The sequence below is a fragment of the Homalodisca vitripennis genome, chromosome X (genome assembly GCF_021130785.1).
Source record: "Homalodisca vitripennis isolate AUS2020 chromosome X, UT_GWSS_2.1, whole genome shotgun sequence".
NCBI classification, from domain to species: Eukaryota; Metazoa; Arthropoda; class Insecta; order Hemiptera; family Cicadellidae; genus Homalodisca; species Homalodisca vitripennis.
The window spans coordinates 9127501-9134416 of record NC_060215.1 but is presented as its reverse complement, the minus strand read 5'-3'; the positions used below and the strand labels follow the sequence as shown (position 1 = coordinate 9134416).

Sequence of the window (6916 nt, the reverse complement as noted above, 5' to 3'; positions counted from 1 at the left end):
TGGGCAAGGCAGGAATTGTTATGAAAACCATAGAAAATTTAAATAATTTTAATGTTATCAACAAAACTAACATAATTTTATTAATTCTGTGATACATAATGTAAACCCACACATTTTCTTGTAAATATAATCATTCTTTCATTTTTTTAGAATTATCAGATCACATAAGATTTTTAAGACTAACTAACCACGCTACCAGCGACAGTATATTAAAAAAATTACATATTTTATGAGCTCAGTTCATATATTTACGACTTAATACACACAGCTACATGTCACTTCTCTGTGCGTCTGCCAAATTAGAATGTAATTATAACTTTGTAACAACAATAAACTTTACAGAATTGAACAATAGTAACATAACAAAATTCAGCAAAAAAAACAAACTCACAACAAGACATTAAAATTACAATCAAGCAAAATATCACAAGACCAACACGAGAGAAATTACAGTTTTTTACTTAGCAAGTTGTATAGGATAAAAATTTACCTGAGTATATTACACTGAGTATATACAGGGTGAAACAGTGGCTCTTGGTGTGACAAAAGTTTTTGGGTTATAATGCAATGTAAATGTGATACAATGTTGGTTATATAAAAAAGTCTAACTCCAAAAATTAGGTCTAAAATGAATTATTTTCAGTTTTTCTAAAAAAAACCCGTGTTTTTGTACGGAAATCTGTCATGGAGTTCAATGCGCATTTCCATCACAAAACCCGTAAATAAAGTGCATATCAGCGTATTCTCCAGTAGTGAACTCCATGGCAGCCTATACTTGACTAAATTGAGCAGAAAAATAGTTTATTGGAGGTAGAAGTAATTCATGTGGACACTGGTCTTACAAAACAAGATAAGGAATGAATGTACAATACTGGTGAAAGTGATAAGATAAGGAATTAAAACATTGATAAAGGATGTGACCATTAATCCGTAACTAGCATCCACAAAATTATTTTAAACTGCTTTACTTTTTTGTAATCTTCAATTCCTTGTTTTATGAGGCATTTTATAAAACATAAAAATTAAGTACAGTTGTTATTAAATTGTTTTAATCTTTTTGTAGCTTGCGTGTTTTTAATATTCAAACCGATAAAGGTAGATAATAGAATACTTAACTATGGTCATATGGCATACCATTTTAAAGCCTACTAAATGGCAAAGTTTTTAATATGACTTGACACATTCTTGTGTACAGGGTGTGGTAAAAAGATGGGTTTCAATGATATTTCAGTTTTTCTTAAACTTAGCAACTTTGCCATTTGAATCGACCTGAAGCTTAATTTTCTTTTCTTACCGTTTGAACCGATAACTTTTTCAAATTGAAAATTTGACGGAGAATCTAAAAATGATGTAATTTTGCTCACATACTTTGCTGAGAAATATCAGATTTATGTACAAAAACACGGGTTTTTTAGAAAAACTGAAAATAATTCATTTCAGACCTAATATTTGGAGTTACAATTTTGTATAACCACCATTGTATCACATTTACATTGCATTATAACCCAAAAAAAATTGTCACACCAAGAGCCACTCACCCTGTATACTGGATTAGATGCAAAATGAATTAAATATCTCTAACATCTTTCTTCAAATTTTGGAAACAACTCAATACAATTTCTATTACCCTCATTACGCAAAAATATTAATGTTGCATTGAAACTAATAACACATACGGACCTATCACTGTCATATTTAATTGTGTAGTTTGTTTTTTAACAGGTACCACTAGTCTCCATGACTGTAAGTGATAATATAGGTATACATGTGAATTAAATGAATTACTATATCAGCTGCTCTTGTCACGTCTATTGCATTATACTAACATTATAAAATTGTAGTTATAAAACATCTAGTCTGTCTCTCACAGGAAGCCCTCGAGGGTATCTTGGGTCAACTAGTTCTGGCAATATGCATTTGTAGTAAAAAGTTATAAGTGGAATTTAAATTTAAAATGTTAAAATTTTAATTCCTTTATTTTGTAATGGGTAATAGCTGCTCATGTAATGGGATTTGTTTAGCAATCAAATGAAGCAATCATACATTAAGTCAAATAAAACCTATTATAGTTAGACTATAATATTGCACTAAACAAAATACCTCGTAATGAGGTATGTCACTCATATTTTGAAAATATTGACATTAATCAATAATTTATTGTTCCCCAGGAGGTAGAGGTAGTTGTTACACGTTACGAATTTATTGTTACGGAAAGAGTTCGCGAACACTATTTCGGTGATATGAAGATATATATGAGAGCTTCCACACGACACGATCATTCATAGCATGGGCGCGCAACGGTGGCGCGTAAGTAGTGTTTCGTCCATGGCCGTTGGAAAGACCCGGCGCCCGTGAGCTCAGTGGCGCCTGTGATCCTATGCTATCCTATCCTTTCACACTGATCGGATGACGAATAAATAAAAATATTGTAGTTCATACTTTATACATACTTGTTCATAATACATTATTATTTAAAAAACAAAATATTGACTACAATTTTTCATTTGTGCAAGATAGGAACTTGATTATTAATGTATGAATAGATATTATAAATCAACAAATTGAAGGAACACCAACACTGAAAGGCCACACGTTATAACCTAGCGAAAGCGGGTGAGGGGAAATATCCAGCAGGTAGTGGTGGGAGAGTTGCCTACAGTTTCCGGCTGTAGCCGCCACGCGCGCCACCTGACAGAGCGTTGAATAGCGCTTGCAGACATTTCATGTCTGCCTTATTGTACCTTAACTTCAGAACTTTTTAATAAACCGTTTGCAGTTTTACTCTTACTATATTCCAATCTACGAATGTCTGTATTTTATTCTTTAATAAAAATTCACGTTTTTATTTTATGAAACGTTGAAAATACCCTTTTTTTTAAACTTTCCACCTGATGTGCAGCTTAAGTTGAATCGAAATTGAAATTTCAAAAACTAATGCACGTATACAAATATTTAGTTACTTAAATAACATCAATATGTTTGTAATAGCTCAAAAATGAGCCTACAATGAGGCAGATTCAAAACCCTTGCATCAGCGTTCACCAGAGTGGTAGAGCGCAGCCTTAAGAGGGGGGCCACAACCGGACTAGCCGCCTTATCGTTGACGACAATGACTACGTCCGTACCTGGTTATACGATAAACTTCTGTATCTGTATAGTTGTTCCACTTATGCGATCAGGTACACTAGTGGGCAGACTGTACATTGAAGCAAGCCTTATTTTCAAGTAAGTCATCTTTCACATTAATTAATATACATTTCCACCTTTTATTTTTAATAAAATATACTCATTTTTTCAAAAATATGCACATAATATAAACTTTAGAGCTGTTTATTTAAGTTATTACACAATTATGTATTATATTGTGTTTTGTCTTGAACATAAAAAAATTATTATAATATAATATAATTATTGCAACAGACTTTTCAGTTTGGATTTGTATAATTCTACAATAATTCAATAGTGTACGATAGCTTATACATTACACAGCTACCCGTTCTTTATAATTTAATGTTCGTTAGGGATGTACAAATAGATTAGTAACTTTTCTGCAATAATAACTAGATTTATTAATCAGAAAATCTAAATAGTACAATCTGTATTTCGATGTGTACCTATACTGTTCTGCTCATTTTACAATTATTCTTCCTGAATGTTTCTTTTTAAAAGTACAGTTAAATCCATCTATTTTGAAGAAACATTGCACAGTAATATTAAATTTGTATTAATTATTTCATTGCTGCACTGCTTATAATGTCACTTATATTATCTAGCGTTTAAAGGTTATATTTACTGTAGTTTTATGTAGTAATTATACAACATTTATAAACTGTCGTTTCAGTTGTAAAAGATAACATGAGCGAAACATATAACACTAGCGAAATACCAGGTTTAGTTGCATAACACATCAAAGGAGTAATTGATTTTTAGAGATACGGTGCTTGATTATCAAATAATTGAATATATTTTTAGCTCAAATCATAACAATGGTCATAATAATGAAAAAGTAAATCTTCCATCATGCTATTTGCAAAATATCTCATAACACTTATTTAAAGAAGTTGTTCAGTTTATCTTGAAACGAGGCAAGACAGTTTATATTTTAAATGTTCTCTTCATAACATGTGTATTCAACTGGCAATAAAAACATAGAGTTGCGTTGAAAGGCCCATATTTAATTATTTCAAACACCAGTACCAAATAGATACAAGAAACACAAATCATAACAACCTGCCTGTTAGCAGCTGACCATGTGTTATCTGACAACTTCCAGCTCGAATTTATTTATTAATAATGGAAAAAATTAACAAACTAAGTAACATTATAGCTGCAAACAGTCTATAAACATCTAACAAATATACAGTTAATGATAAAGTAAATAACGATTTTATGAGCATCAAGTAAAATACATTATGATCAGTTAGAGGCAGTCAACGGCCATTGGAAAATTAATATTCGTATTATGGACTAGCGTGTTAATACGTAAGGACTTCTAAAATTATACCAATCGGTGCCAAAATAGGAATCAAATGTACCACCTCTACATAATAAACATTTTATTTACCCCAGGAGGATTTATGTCTGGCTGATTTGCACCTGACATTAGAATTTACACTGGATACATAAAAAACTTACGTTACTTAAATCTGGGTAAACCAATAGATGTCTAGAAGCGACACATCATTCACCACTAATGTCGAGATAATGGGGTAAACCGTGCTGGTCGATGGGTCTATTTTACTGCAGAGGAATACTGTAATAAGTGGTGTCGTCTTAATGGCTTTTTAAAGCCTAAACATGAATGAGTATGACTTCGTCTGCCAGCTTTGACCGGAAGTTGGCTTCCCCCTCTTCCAAGGTAACATGACTGAGATAAAGCCCGCTATACCTCCTCATGCGATCTCGACAGGAGGCGGCTCCTACCCACAGGGTGGTATCCGTCCTGAAAACAAACTGCACTAAAACTAACGTAATCGACTTTCGTTTCGTCAACAATAAGACGAATACTGGCCCATTATAATGGCGGAAGAAGCTATCCTAAATGAAGCCGAATACATCAAGTTTCTGGGGATGCACCTGGACCGGGGACTGACCTGGAGCGATCACATAGACGGCGTTTCCTTTAAGGTTATCTCAGGCATTTATGTCTTACACAATCTATTAAAATTCTGCTTTTTGGATATGCCGAAAACAGTCTTCTTTGGTCTAGAACATCCACATTTAGCCTACTGTTTTAGACTATGGGGCAGCTGCTCTAAATACAAATGTGATATAGTATTTGTAACTCAACTAATTGCTCAACTAAGTTTTAAATATAGCTTTTTCATTTTGTATATCATTATATAACTAGTTTTATAATTATTACGTAATAAAGAGGTCTTTTATTGAAACAAATGAAATAATCATTGTAAACAGTGTTTAATACACGTTATAAATGTAAAAGCTCGCTTGTCCGTTGGATGACTATACGTACCAAGTGTGTGTAGATGAGTTTCAGAGCCCTCTGCGAGACGCACTCCAAACTACAACACACACTCCATATTCACCAAACAGACAATTGAGGTCCCACAACTCAATTTAGAAAAAACTTTAATCATTATCAAATATTTACCAAATATGCAAAAATGAAAATCAAGGTCTCGCCCAGAGAACCACCTTGACCTCGGTTGTAAGGAAAGTGAATATATGGGGACCTCATTAATGCCACCACACATACTCACACACACACAAACATATGTTAAATTTAGAATAGCTTTTGGTCTTGTAACAAAATGTAATAACTATATAGATTGTGTCATTAACTATATGGAATGTGGCTTTTATGTCACTGAATAACACATGTTCTCATGTAAACTGTTTGAAGTCACAAAGTATCAACTATATAGTTAATATAGTAAAAGTAAAGTAAAGATGTCTTATTTTACCAGGCGAAGTTAGGACTAAGAAGCCCTCTCTGACACTTAACCTTGGGACCAACAGCTTAAATTTGACTTCCGAACCACCACCAATGACCGGGCAGGTGGACTGCTTGCAAGGACAGGATCGCTCAGTGGTCACCCATCCAAGCAGCAGCCACACTCGGCATTGCTTGATTTGGTTATCTTGTAATAACCACCTTACACGCCATTCACATAGTATGCAGTCACTTAAAATTGACATCAACATGTTCTGTATTTCACTTACCAGATTGAGGCTAGGGTGTAAGAGGGATTTAGGTATAGTGTTGTTTCGAAAGCAGGAACAATGAAATAGTTATTCAATAGATAAGTTGCTTTATTTAGTCAATCAAATAATGAAACTGCATTGAAACTCCTTACATTACGACAGGCTACATGACTAGAGCTACGGTTATTGTCAATTAAAGCTTACAATATTGCACTGGCTGACCAAGCAATGAAAGCAGGATCTAAATAGACAACTAATGGTAACAGGCGATTAACATTGAGGTTCAATCTTAAACTATTGATTTACACAATATACATTACAAGTATTAATTTAATATCAAATATAAACTGTTCCAGCTAAGCAAATGCAGTCACATCTTAGCTTAACAATATAGAGTCTTGTTGAGAGAAGTTGGAAAGCTCTTAAAGCATTTTGGTTTTCAAGCTAAGGCCGCTCCTGAGCTCCTCGTCAACTCAGATTGCAAAGTTTTATTTCAAATAAGCAAAAGAACTTATTTTTAAAGGTAAATATAAAATTTAGTCAGCACAATTAGCTACCCACTAATCCAAAGTAATGTAAATCCACAAAACCAGTTCAGCTATATTTATACCAAACAATTAAAAACAATGACTTAATAAGGTGCACAATAAATTTTTTAAAAGTCCCGATTTGTAAAATAAATCTTGGGGCACATCATCTATCAGTATAAAGTACAAAATTACTTAAACTATCAATATTATTGGTTGTTTTA

At 33.0% G+C, this 6916-nt stretch overlaps 1 protein-coding gene across 1 annotated transcript in view; it reads right to left on the bottom strand.

Moving 5' to 3' along the window:
• Positions 1-6255: 6255 nt before the first annotated feature.
• LOC124368656 (uncharacterized protein CG3556) overlaps positions 6256-6916 on the bottom strand; it is a 132044-nt gene continuing 131383 nt past the window's right edge. The window contains exon 8 of the mRNA XM_046825904.1: positions 6256-6916. This exon is cut by the window's right edge and continues 10760 nt beyond it. The gene's annotated coding sequence lies outside the window, so the exon portion shown is untranslated.